Below are 13565 nucleotides of genomic sequence, written 5' to 3'. Positions count from 1 at the left end.
AAGACTAGATAAGGATAAATTTATGTAAAGCATTCAGGAATTTGGGCAAATGTGTTTGAATATTGAAAAGCTGTAATAATAAATTATGGGAATAAGCTTTACCTGCTCATTGTTGGAATGAAGATTGTGAAATAAACTTTGTAATACTGTAGGAAAATAGTGCTCAGAATCAATTGTATAAAAAATAGGCAGTTGTATAAGAGGCATCAACTAATCAACTAACTCCATAACCATAGTGGCAGGGCTTTTTTTTTCCCTCCCCTCTCGGTCAGGAGGCCAACCTTTTAGGTGCAGGCTAATTGGAGAAGATAATATGGATACTGTTTAATGTGCCTTACCTCCACCACTCAGCTGATACAGGTAATCCTAATCCTGCCTTAGGCAAAAATCTTTATGGCAGTATCTTAAATGTTGCAAAAATGGATCGTTGACGTGAAGTTCTACAAATGCAAGATATGTAGACTAAGAATCTCAAGAGTAACCTCCAGGTATTTTTGTTCTTTGTATGCCAGTACTATACGCTGTTTTGTTAGTAAATTGGATAAGGTCCCAAAGATTGAGGTGGTTTGGTGCGTGATGAAAGTGGGAGAGGAGCAGTTAGTCAAAATGTTGTAGTACACAGTACACTACTGTAGGAGATACTGAAATGGCATGATCAAGGCCAGTAATTATGATGATGATACACCAGATACATTGAATTATATATAGCTTGTCAAGGAAGATCATCTTCTATGTCCATTTTTGTGTCTTTAGGTACCTTGTCAATGAAATGCGTCTGACAGCTAAAGGGGTTTGGTCAAACTTGGTACAAAAGAACATCATCATGGCAAACTATGCCTATCAGTTACCTTTATATTTATAATTTCTTCTGTACTTTTTACTGTTGAGATTTTAGTAAAACTTGGTAGAAAGGTTAACAGTTGCGGATAGATCTGCATAAAATGAGATTGTCCATTTTGGGTTATGTCTGACTCCAGAAGTCCATCTGGGGTTATATCTGACTCCAGAAGTCCATCTGGGGTTATATCTGATTCAAGAAGTCCATCTGGGCTTATGTCTGACTCAGAACATATCATCACAACTAGGTAAATGCTTGAAGGGAAGTCAATCAGTTTTGGTTCAGATGTTGGCCACTATGCATTATTTCTGTATAGAGTGAGTTTTTGCTAGGCTGTCTGTCCATGTATTTCTGCTTTGACTAGCCTATCATCACAACTCATATTTCATGGTTGAAGTGGTTTCAGTTAAACTGTACTATAAAGAAAGACTGTCATTCATGGTTGTGCATGATTGTTGCAGATCATCTGTCGTTCATAGTTGTGGTGATTGGAGGTAGTCTGTTTTTCTCACTACTTCTACGTGGTTGGTGGAATTTCACTCGCAGGTATACTTTTGTACCATAAATTTTTCTCTTAGTCATACTATACTATTTACTTTGGCCCTGAGTTGAAATCATGGCTCCAATTTCCTTAGAATTTTGTTACATAACTAACCTACAATAACTTCTGAACTGTGGTTGGAAGTTGGTGTTGATGAAACCCTTTTACATGAAATCAAGGTTAATACTTTTGTGACCATGACCCTGATCAAGATTACATAAACATATTAGTTGGTTTCCAGAACATTTGTGGTTTACAAGCACATCTTGTCTGAAATTGGAGTATGTACTGTACACTTTACTGTACTGCAGTACAGTAGACCCTTGACTCACGAACACAATCCGTTCCTAGACCTTGGTCGTGTTCCAAATTGTTCGTGACTCGGAGCTAATTTCCCATAAGGTTTAATGGGAATAATATTAATTGGTTCTCGACCCCTACGAACCAATATATTCTTATGTTATTTTTGCCTTATTTTACACAGATAATGTAAAAGTCAGTGTAAAAAACCTTAATATATCTAATAATATAATTTAAAATGGTAAACTAACACTATAAAAACGTTTGTAAAGTGAACACTTACTATGACTGGCGGAGACTTCTGGCTTGACGGACAAGAGAAGAGGAGGGTGGTGGGTGGGGAGGAGGTTATTGTGCGGAAGGAGACCCTCCCCCATCCAGGTCGGGGAGATCTCGTTCCGGAGATTCAACTCTTCTAGGTTTTTTTTGGTGAACGTTTAATCACAAACTTATCCAATGTCTGTTGCCTTTTCCTTCCTTGCATAACTTTTCTGAAATGGCTCATTAAATTTTCATTGAGCATATTCACGATCTGTTCGTAACAATTTTGTCCGGATGATACAATTCAAGGAAGCACTGGACATCATTCCACTTTTCCAATGCGGCTTTTATCACATCACTGCTGACATCTGTAACTTCCTCCCCAGCCTCCTCTTCGTCAGTTGATTGCTCCCGAGCAAGTTGCTCCTGCTGCTCTTTGTGGAGTTGAACAAGTTCGTCCGCAGTCAAATCTTCTGAATGTTCAGCGACCAATTCTTCAACATCTTCGTCGTTGACTTGTAGACCCATACTGTTGCCCATGGACACAATTTCTTGCACAATCTCTGCATCGAAGCCCTCAAAGTCACGGACAGTTACGCACTGGGGCCAAAGTTTCCGCCACGCAGAATTTAATGTGCGGTACGTAACTTCAGTCCATGCGTTATCAATGAGGGTTATGCAGTGAAAAACATTAAATTGCTTCTTCCAAAATTCTTTTAAGGTTAATTTTGTCTCTTCAGTTACACGGAAGCATCTGGAGAAGAGCGCCTTCGTATATAATTTCTTAAAATTGCTAATGACTTGTTGGTCCATGGGCTGGAGAACAGAGGTCGTGTTGGGTGGAAGGAACTTGAACTGAATGAAGTCATGTTCACTGCAGTCAGCCAAGTACGAAGGGTGTGCCGGGGCATTATCCATGATCAGAAAGGCCACCGCAGGGGTAGCTTGTTCTCTGTTAGGTACTGACTCACGGTCGGCGCAAACACTTCATCAATCCACTCCATAAACAAGTTCCGTGTCACCCATGCTTTTGTATTGGCCCTCCACATTACAGGCAGTCTGGCCTTATTTACGTTGTGCTGCTTAAAGGCACGCGGGTTATTTGAATGGTAGACAAGTAGCGGCTTTTAGTTTCAAGTCGCCACTTGCGTTTGAGCATAACAAAAGCGTAAGCCTATCCTTCATTGGCTTGTGGCCTGGGAGCGCCTTCTCTTCTTGGGTGATAAATGTCCTGTTGGGCATCTTCTTCCAGAAGAGGCCCGTTTCATCACAATTGAAAATCTGTTGAGCGATGTATCCTTCGGCCTCCACGAACTCGGCAAACTCAGTCACGAATGCCTCAGCAGCAGCCTTGTCTGCGCTAGCAGCCTCACCATGCCTAATTACAGAGTGAATTCCAGTTTCTTTTCTTGAAGTTATCAAACCACCCTTTACTAGCCTTAAAATCATCTGGCGTGGCACTAGTAGAAGGAGTTTCCTTCAGCAAACTCTGATACACTTGCCGAGCTTTCTCGGCAGATGATCGGCTCGTTTACACTATCACCTGCCATCTGTTTCTCATGTACCCACTTCAAAATTATTTTTTTCTGCCTCTTCGAGGGTTTTTGCGATCTCATCTTGGTTAGTACTGTCACTCCCTTCGCAACATTTGCTTCTTTAATGGCATCCTTGTTTTTTTTACAAAATTGTCGAAATTGTCGACTTGGCCATCTTGTACTCACTTGCGATATCGGTCACGCGAACACCACGTTCAAACTTTTCTATAATTTCTTTCTTTATTTCAATGGTTATCTTCCTCTGCACCCTCTTCTCACCATCACTCTTCACTTTCTTACTTTCACCACCACTCTTCACTTTCTTAGGGCCCATTATGAAGAAAATCACAAGTTTTAGCGCAAAAAATGCTAAGCGAATTGACGAACGTCTTGTACACAATGAGATGAGACGAAAAGAGCGATGCGTGGTGACGCCGTGCGTGGGCGGCTGGAGGATGGCTGTTCCCATGGCAACTCAAACGCTCTCACGTGTGCTGGGCGATTTCGCGCATTTTTCAAATGTTTGTGTCTAAAAATTAGTTTGTGAAACAAAGTGAATTGTTATTTTCCAGAAATTTCCAGCATTTTTCAAATGTTCATGTCTCAAAATTAGTTCATGACCCAAACAGAATTTTTATTTTCCGCATTTTTTTTTGTTCGTATCTCAAAGTTAGTTCGTAGGTCAAGGGTGAAATTTTACCTATAATTTTGGTCGGGGATCGAGTTGTACGTGGGTCAATGCGTTCGTGAGTCAAGGGTCTACTGTACTTGTAGAGAGGAATTTGTTGGGGTTTGGGTCATTAAATGTTTATCAAGTTTATAACATGTAATGTTGAATGTCTCAGTTTGGAGGGAAAACCCCTATTCACACATATACCCAGAAAATCGAGTTCAGGAGTTGATTAAATGTCTGCAGAGAGTAGTTTGTTACTGCTTTGTAGACACAGGTACTAAATAAACCTTTTATCTGTTTACCTCTATGAGCACTCACTCCTTCCATTCATATATAAGACTTGGGTTGTAGGCTCTGTGTACCTGGATGTATGTAAGTCTTTTTTTTTTTTTTTGGGGGTTTTTTTTTTTTTTTTTTTTTTTTTTTTTTTTCCATTATTGTCATTGGAGAAAGGGTTTGGGTTTTCATTTTAAAGTTCACAAATAACATGAAACTTGAATGGGCCACTTGAGGATTTTTCATGTGTCAGAGTCCTTATTCATCCTCCATGTAGTAAAAAATTATTTTGAAAGTTACATCGTATAAATCATCAATAAATTCCTTGAAGAGAAGTTTGTCATTCCATCATTCATCTACCACTAGTGGTTATGGAACTTGGTAATGTTCACAAGTTGAATGGGATAACTGCTGAGGAATTGACAGGAGGTTATATTGCAGCAGTAGTAAAAGTTATGTACATAAAAGAAAATTTTTGCTACGCATAGAGCCATCAGTCAAGTAGCCAGACTAAGGCCAGATTAGTTTTCAGGTGATAAAAGCATTCCTCTAGATGCAGTTGCCATGTATTGGTTCTAGAGTTATCAGTGTTATCTGAGTACTCAGCACTTTCACTGAGTTTCTGGGTCACATATGAGGGAAAGATTACTTTACTTTCAGCCAGGACAAGGTTCCTGTCCTTGATGGAAACATCTGTCACTTTACTCATGATAACATAATTCAACAATTGAATCCATTGCCTTTGACCAAACATAATGGTATGTAATACCTAATGAGAATATAGATTTTATAGGTGTAAATTATAGAAATAATAAAGTTTCTGATGCAGGATTGGATGTGTTTAACTTTCCATATTTTCTTGCTGAAATTGAGATAAGACATTTAAAATATTTGTTGAAAATGGGCTGTTATGACATGAGAAAAACTTTACTTGATTTTCTTACGTAACTGTAACAGCATATTTCTTGATGTGACTACGTACATGTTGATGATGTAAACTTGAAGTGACGTTTGTTAAAACTAATTGCAAGATATTTTTTTTTTTTCATGCAGCATTACTAAGGAACTTTGGGTATAGGCCTGTAGTAAACAACATGCCTATATTCCTTTCATTTCAACGTCTTTTCTCAGCAGGTAAAATGGTTTTTGTGCATTCTTATTACAGTAGTACTACTGTATACTGTATGCGTTTAGCCTTGAGTTGTTGGTGTAGTACTTGATTGAATTTAAAAAAATAGGCTACCATATTTTAACCGTGGTATGTATTAAGCGTATATAATGATTTATAATTATTCGTTATTCCATTTTGTATTTTTGTATTATTTCTTTTGCCAGTAGTACATATTTATTTAAGCATTTCCATATCCACACATTTCTCACCATCCTAATTCTTCTTGCTCTGCATACCTACCCAGATAATTTGTCTATTTTTCATACATTCGTTTTCATCATACACACTACTTTTGCCTTCCAGAAAATGAAAGAGAATCTTATTTCCCCATTTATTTTTACGAAATACACCTTGGTACCTTGCTTCACCTATCCTGTGACTATCATTTGTTACATTTAGGCTATACCCAATCAACCCACTGGAGGGAGTTGGTGCTGTCAGTGTACCTTACATGGTGCACTGTAGGCAGTACTTGAGGTTCCTGCAGTGTCTAATCTTTTTCATTCTTTTCTGTCGTTCCTCCTTTCATATTCTCTTCAATTTTCCTATCCACCATCTCCTAACAATTGTTTCATAGTGCAACTGCTAGATTTTCCTCCTTTTACATCTTTAAAACCTTTCTACTCACATTTTCCTTTCAGCGCTAAATGACCTCATAGATCCCAGCCCTTGGCCTAAATCCTATACTATTGCAATACACTCCCTGAACACCTGAATTAGCCCTGGTCACTGACCAGCCCAAACTATATCCCCATAGATTTACCCACAAAGTGGGGAATTTTAACTGTCCGCGCTACCAACGCCGCAGGTGAAATCTAGTCAAATGAGTTACTTGAGGTCCCATTGGGAACGCTGCTGCAAATACCGGCTGCTAGGGGCTGACAATCTCAATTGTCTACTCACCATACTGTGTGGATGTTTTCCCACATCAGGCGAACTTTTTGTCTTTTAGCCCAACCGCCACTCAGATGTTTTGCTATTGGATATCAGATTACGACTTTGGCCTGTTATTAACGTCTTTTCTCCTGGAATTTCACTGGATTTTGGAACTTCTCTCCCAGTGTTGACTACTTTGGACTCACTATGGATAAGTTTGGCATAAAGATATCGTTGTCAGCTAGTGCCTCTGCTTTCACTTTGTCTACAGCTTCAACAACGGAGCCGTTGACTGCTGAAGATGTTAGCACTCATCGATTCTACAAGTCTTGTAAGCATAGGACGAGTACCCTTAAACATGACCGACATTCTCTTTGTTTTCATGTAGGAAGGTAGTATCAGTCAGAGATAGCTGTAGGGGTTCAATCAGTAGATAAAGAAGTGTTAGAATCAGAGTATTAAAAAACGAGAGGACATGTTATCAACCAGTATGTGTAGCCTAGGTTCTAGCCTTATGAATGGTGGTGGTAGTATAGTTGGTTCTAATCGTTCGTTGTCAGCCTCCCTGCCTATTCCAGAACCAGCCCTAATGGGTGCCTGGGGTCATGGAGAACTGCGAGCCTCAAAGGTGGGATCTCTTAGCCCCCTTTGGCATGGAGCAAGGTGTAAGTTCTGAGGTTAATGTAGAGTTAGGTAAGACATAGACAAATAGGGATAATAGGTTAAGTAGTGTGAAGGAAGAGAATTGAAGGGGCAGTTTTTTTTCTGGTTTGGGTTCTGTGGTGGTTTCTCATACAACGGGTTTGTTGCTGGATCCATCTTTAGTTTTATTTCCTGCCTCGAGTTCTTTGTCACAGGGTTAGATCACAAGTAAGGCAATGTTGCAATTTGGGAGTTTTTCCTTATTTACAATCTTGTCTGGGAGAATTTTCCTGATTTTGCTAATAATGTCTGTCAAGATTAAATGGGGGGGGAACAGAGTCTGTCTATTTTCTGCCAGTAAAAACTATGGCCTCCTCTTCTTCAGAGTTTTCCTGACCCCCAATTCTTGTAAACCTTCTAATGTCTTTACACACACTTCTTTATCGGGCCATTCTTTGGAGTTTGCTTTGGAGTTTTCTCTTGCTCATTCTGTTTCTTTGCCATTAACACAGCAGAGCAAAGATTTTCATTGGTTCAATCCTGTAATGCTGGGGTTTCAGCGGCTCCCTCTCTTTTCAGGGATGAGGGAGGTGTACCTTGGCAGGGCTGTCTTCTTTGTTAGCACCTTCCACGGGTCATGTAGTTTCTCAAGCTTCTGGTCTAGAGGCTTCATGGGTGGTTGCGGAATCTTCCGCAACTCCGTATTTTCATGCTTTCTGGGTTTGAGATGTAATGGGCTTACCACGGTTATTGCGGGGGCTATGGCAGTTGGCGGTTCGTCTGCACCATTGTTAGTATTGTTTGTGCCCTTGTCCTTCTTTTGTTAGGGTAGCTGGTAATTTTCCTTCTTCAGTTCCCATTGGTTTCGCAGTTCGTAGCCTGTCCTTAGAGGCACTTTTGTGTGCTGCACCAGTTGGTTTTCTCCACCTGCCCAATTTTGGTGTTAGGTGCTCCAGTGGTTACTCCGAGTGTGGCTTCTTCCTTTTTCTCTCCTTCTTCCGCTTCTTTCTCAACCTTTTCCTGCAGCTATTTCTGTTCCTCCTTCAAGGTGTTCAATGTGTTTTCGGCCTTGGTTCTGGAGTTTCTGGGAGTTCTCCCTTCCCCTCCCTTCAGCTCTGGACTCCCATCGTGGTTTGGTGTTGGTGTAATCGGGGTTGGTTAGATCGAGTTTTGCAGCCTCTCCACTCTTAGGAATGGGCGTTGGTCGCCCAGGTGTTATGTCATAGTCACTGGCTGGTGCAGGGTTTTGCAGTCGAGTGAGACTGGCTCAAAGTTATGTCGTTGTCTTTGGTTGGCACACGGTTTGTGTAATGGTGCAGTTGGCTCTTATGGGTGGGTGTTGGTCATCCAGGTATGTTCAGCCCAGGTGTTTCGTCAGTCACTGGGTGGTGTGGGTTTGCGCAGTCGAGCGAAACTGGCTCAGGGTCGTGTCATTGTCTTTAGTTGGTACACAGTTTGTGCAACCAGGTGCGGTTGGCTCTTGGGTGGGTGTTGGTCGTCCAAATGTTACGTCATCGTGTCTGGGTGGTGCGGGATTGCGCAGTTGAGTGTGACTGGCTCAGGAGTTTTTCATTGTCTTGTTGGTATGGCACTGCGCAACCAGGCGCGGTTGGCTCAGATATGATGGGGTCGTGTATGTCAGATGTTGGTATCAAGCACCCAGGTATAGTAAGTTCCGGGTTATTGGGTGCTATCTCTTGCAGGTGGTCGGCATTCTTCTTTTCCTGTTCCAGTGTGGTCGGACAGGACTGGCAGAGGATACCCTTTGAACAGAGATTCCAGTACTAGTTGTGGGTTTTTGTTTCTCCAGCAAAGCCAAGCAAGTATAAGCAGAGGGTGGACTTTATCCATTCTCTCTATCTGCAGTCCAAGGTTCTGGATAACCTACACAATGAATTCAAGCAATGTTTGATACGTTGTATTCAACTAAACCAGTAGTCTCTCAAACATCATGTAAGCTGATCTGGTTTCGGCCGAGTTGGGCAGGCGTGGGGGAGGAGGACTCCAGGTTAGCATCACTTATGGGGTTGGGTAAGCTTGATTCAGACTTGCTTTCTAATTGGAAGGGGTTTATATGGGGGTAGCAGGTAGCACTTCTGCCGGTGTCAGAGTTCCACTCAACGAATCTGTTGAGGCTCTTCTCTTTGGGTGTCTTCGTAGATCCATTTGGAGGCCTTGTCCCACTCTGTGTGGATAATGTCGGGGTTTAGAGGGTTCCACAGACAGGTTGGATATACTCTTTCCGGTCCAGCCTGTTTGACTACTTCATCACTTCGATTTCATTGGGATTAGCATACCCAGGCTAACATTTCGGTTGGCTGTGCAGTGTTCTTGGGCAATAAGAGGAGGGACTTATTTGTAATTCATCGGCCGCTTCACTATCTGGATATTCATAAGACTGTTTTGTTGGGGGCGCCTTTTGCGCTTTGCTACAGTCTTTAGAGAGGAGGATGTCTCTCCAACGGTCAATTTTGTGTTGTAGTTGTTAGCAGTAGAGTTGCAGTAGGCTATGATTCGTGTTGCAGCTCAGGGTTCTAAACCAACTAAAGGATCTATGATGCCTTCTCCAGCTAAGCAATCAGTTTCAAGTCCCCTGTAAGATTGCCTAAGGTCTGTTTTTGTGGGTTGAGTTTGGCCTCTGTCTGTGGTCTGGATCCATCTTCTAAGAGGAGGCATCGGATTGGGAGACTTTCCCTTCACCGATACCAGTAGTAGGTTGCCCTGCTCCCTTTGGTACATCTAGATGAAGTGGGGAGCAGAGAGTTGGGTAGTGGAGGTGTTTAGGAAGGGATACAGAGTCCCATTTCATTTTTGTCCTCCTCTGTCCAGCTCCCCGGTTCGTGGTTCCTGTTACTCCTCATTCTCCATCAAGTGATAGCATTAGCTGTGGGAATCCATCCCTTTTGGATAAGGGAGCATAGAGCCTGCCACTTCTCCTGGGTTTTATAGCCGGATCTTCGTGGTTGCAGAGGGAGAGTCTTGGAGTCTTTATAGATCTTTTGGGTCTCACCGGCTTGTAGTTTCAATGAAGTTTCTCGTGGAAATTCCACAGTCGGTCCTGTGGGTCCTGCAGTCATTCCGGAGAGACGATTGGATGGTGTCAGTGGACCTCAAGGATATGTATCTCCAGGTGCCGATTCATCAGGAATCTTGGAGGTTCCTTTGTTTTTTGGGTCCAACTGGAACGTCCCAGTTCAAGGTCCTGTGCTGCGGTCTGACCACAGCACCTCAGATATTCACAGGGTAATGTCTCCAATTTCAGACATAATGCATCATTGGGGATCTTGAATGAGGAGTTTGGTAGGCTCAGACTTTGTCGGTGGAGGGGGGTTTACAGGCAAAGGATTCTTGCTGAACCTATGTCAGACTTTTAAGAATTCAAATAATTTTGGACAGAGGTCTCTCTACCAGCTCAAGGAAGGACCTATTTGGGAATGGGTATTCAGACGCGTCTTTGAGGGCTTCCCCAACAGAGGAACGAATTCTTGCAGTTCTAAGTCAACTAAAAATATTCCTGTTGGTCAGGTCAACCAGTGAGCATGTTGACTCAAATTTCCTCCTTCTCGCTACTGGTTCTAGGGTCTCTTTTCCAGAGGCGTTCTCTGCAGGTGTGTCTCAGGAATCACTGGGACTTTTGGAAGAGAACGCAGTTGTATTCTGGGAAGATTCTTGCCTGAACTTGGTTTCCGGACCTTCCGGACAGATTGACGGAATTTCCAGTATTCCTTCCAGAAGGGAAAATCTTCTTGGACAGCTTCATTTCCATTACTTCCTTCAGAACCTCTCGTGTGTGGAAACTAGCAACTCGTCTTTCAGGACACACTAAAGGCCCCCATACACTGAACAATTGTCTGAACAACTCTGAACGATTGTCGTTATTGACCCGCACACACACACTATTCATACAGTATGAACGATCTCTGCACTGATTTCAGTCTGAACAAAGATTTTTTTCTTAAGAAGACATGGCATCTTCTCGAGAAGAACGCGTGCAATACCGTTATATCGGCAGACAAACCTGTACATTGAACAATCTGTGTATGACAGACTTAAGTCGGAAGCCAGCAACCTGGTCATGACAGATTACTGCTGAGATCATTCAGACATGAAGCTCCGCCCACTTTTGCATTCAGTCAAGCCCATACAGTGTGTTTTTGCGAACAATACAGACAGTCATTCAGACAATCGTTCAGTGTAATGGGCCTGAAGGCAGTGGCTTGCCAACTGTCCTTCTGTCTGAGAAGATCTGCTAGGAATCCATACCAAAATGGGTAGGCTATGTACCATAGTTGGTGCCGGAAGGTGGGGCGCAGTTTTCTCGTCATTCATTTGGGAAAGTGGCAGATTTCCTCTTGTTTTTTAAGGAAGGAAAATATCTTGTATTCTATGTTTGTTGGGTCTATACCCAGCAATCGTAGAGGCTCGTGGAGGCTCAATAGCATGTTCAAGTTTCACTTGCCAGAACTTTCGACCAGTAGAATTTTACACAATATTTTAGGATAGATCGTCTAGTATTCCGCTTCGGGCCCCCCTCTTGGGTTTTAGCGACTGTTTTGAGATGGCTGAGCTCTTCATCTTTTGAACCTTACTTTTGTTATCCTTAAAGAGCTAATCAAGAGTGTGACATTTGCCTCCTACTGAGAAACTTACATCGTCTGAGAACTTTGTTTGTTTCCCCTAGCATCCATCTTGTTCCTTTTCCAACAAATTGCATTAGTTTCTTCCTGTGAGAGGGTATAAGTCAAGCATCGGATGGTTCTTCATTGCTTTCAGAGCCTTCAAGTTCTTAGCGTTCAAGGGCGCATAGTACCAGGGGGATGGCTACTTCTTTAGCTCTTGTGAGGACTTTTTCAGAGTCAGCAATCTTGGAGGTGGCGACTTGGAAGACGATGTCGATTTCATGACGTCCTATCTTAGGCACATTCAGTTTTCTTCAGGGTAGGGTGACTCGCTGGGTCTTTAGTTGCGGCCAACTCAATTTATATTTAGCTTTGTATCATTAGTGTGGTAGGGGCTTAGGTAGTAAGTGGTAGTCTAATTGAACTTAAAGGTCTCTGTTGGTCAAGGTTTAGACTGAGTGTATTGTTCTTTTAGCTCATTGAGGTTAGGCAGATCCTGTTGGTCATGTTGGAATAACTTCAACTGGAATAACTTCAACTTCTTCAGCACAGTCATCTGCGTCAGTGAGCAGTAGAGAACTCATAGGTCCTGCACACTCATCTTCTTCTCCATACATGAGAGGCTGGATAGTCACATGGGAGGTTCACCATTTCCCCTCCATACGTGAGAGGTATAGAATACCATATGGGAGGTTCTTCAGACTCCGGGGGTACATTAGACTCAACAACGACGTTGGGGTACTTCCTCTACAAGCATCCTCACCTACCAAGTTGGACAACTGGGTGAAGAAATTTGCTTTTACTGCCATGCATGAGAGGTATAGAATACCACATGGGAGGCACTTTGACTTAGACGGTACCTCAGACTCAACACTGATGTTGGGGTACTTTCTCTGCAAGCATCCTCACCTACTGAGTTAGATACTAGGTGAGGACATGTACATTTACACATAATAGGTTGATAATGAGTTACCTGCTTATGCTCCGTGGACAGGTTGGGCTGAAATAGATTGATCCCACATCCATTACGTTTTCTTAATCGGGCAAATTTAGGTTTTCAGGGAGTGTATTGCAATATGAAGTTTTCATAATGAAACTAATATTGTAATACTTATCTGAACACCTGAATGATTCCCACCCTCCTCCCCAATTCAATTTGATAGTGAATGATTCAATCGAGGTTGTCGGCCCGTAGTGACCGGTATGGTAGAGGAGCATGTCACAAAATCTCACTTCGTGGGATTTTGAATGAAGGGAAGGAGTGACTACCTGGAATACATTGCTGATATGGTCTACTATAACGTACTACCAGGTGTTTTGGCTTAAAATGTGATAGAAGCCCTGTATGACGTCATCTATCCAAGATGGCCACCACTATGTAGCTGCTCTTAGATTTTCATCTGTAACTTGTTTAAGAATTAACCTATGAAAAATTTTCATTAATAATGATTTGTTTAATATTAAAAATAACAAACAAAAAGTATAGATTCTTTGATTTCATAAATCCAACAGTTTCTGACCTATAACCAATTTCCTAGAATTTGTCACTGTCTATATCCTACTTCTCATTGCATTTCCATTAGTTACTGACTTCAAAGTTATCATATGAAAAATGTGATTGAAAAATAATTTGTTCACCGTATAATAAAGAACATTACACACAAAGGTACATTTTTTAGAATAATTATCTCCTGCTGTGTTGCCAGATAGGGCTACAATTAGCAAATAAGACAATACTAGTCTCCTGTCATTCAAATAAAAGTACTTACAGTGTCCCCAAAAATAGCAGTTATTTATGCGTTACATGCTTATAATTTTTTTCCCCGGATATAT

The sequence above is a fragment of the Macrobrachium nipponense genome, chromosome 39, assembly GCF_015104395.2.
Source record: "Macrobrachium nipponense isolate FS-2020 chromosome 39, ASM1510439v2, whole genome shotgun sequence".
In the NCBI taxonomy this organism is placed as follows: Eukaryota; Metazoa; Arthropoda; class Malacostraca; order Decapoda; family Palaemonidae; genus Macrobrachium; species Macrobrachium nipponense.
Note: the sequence above shows the minus strand (reverse complement) of the source record.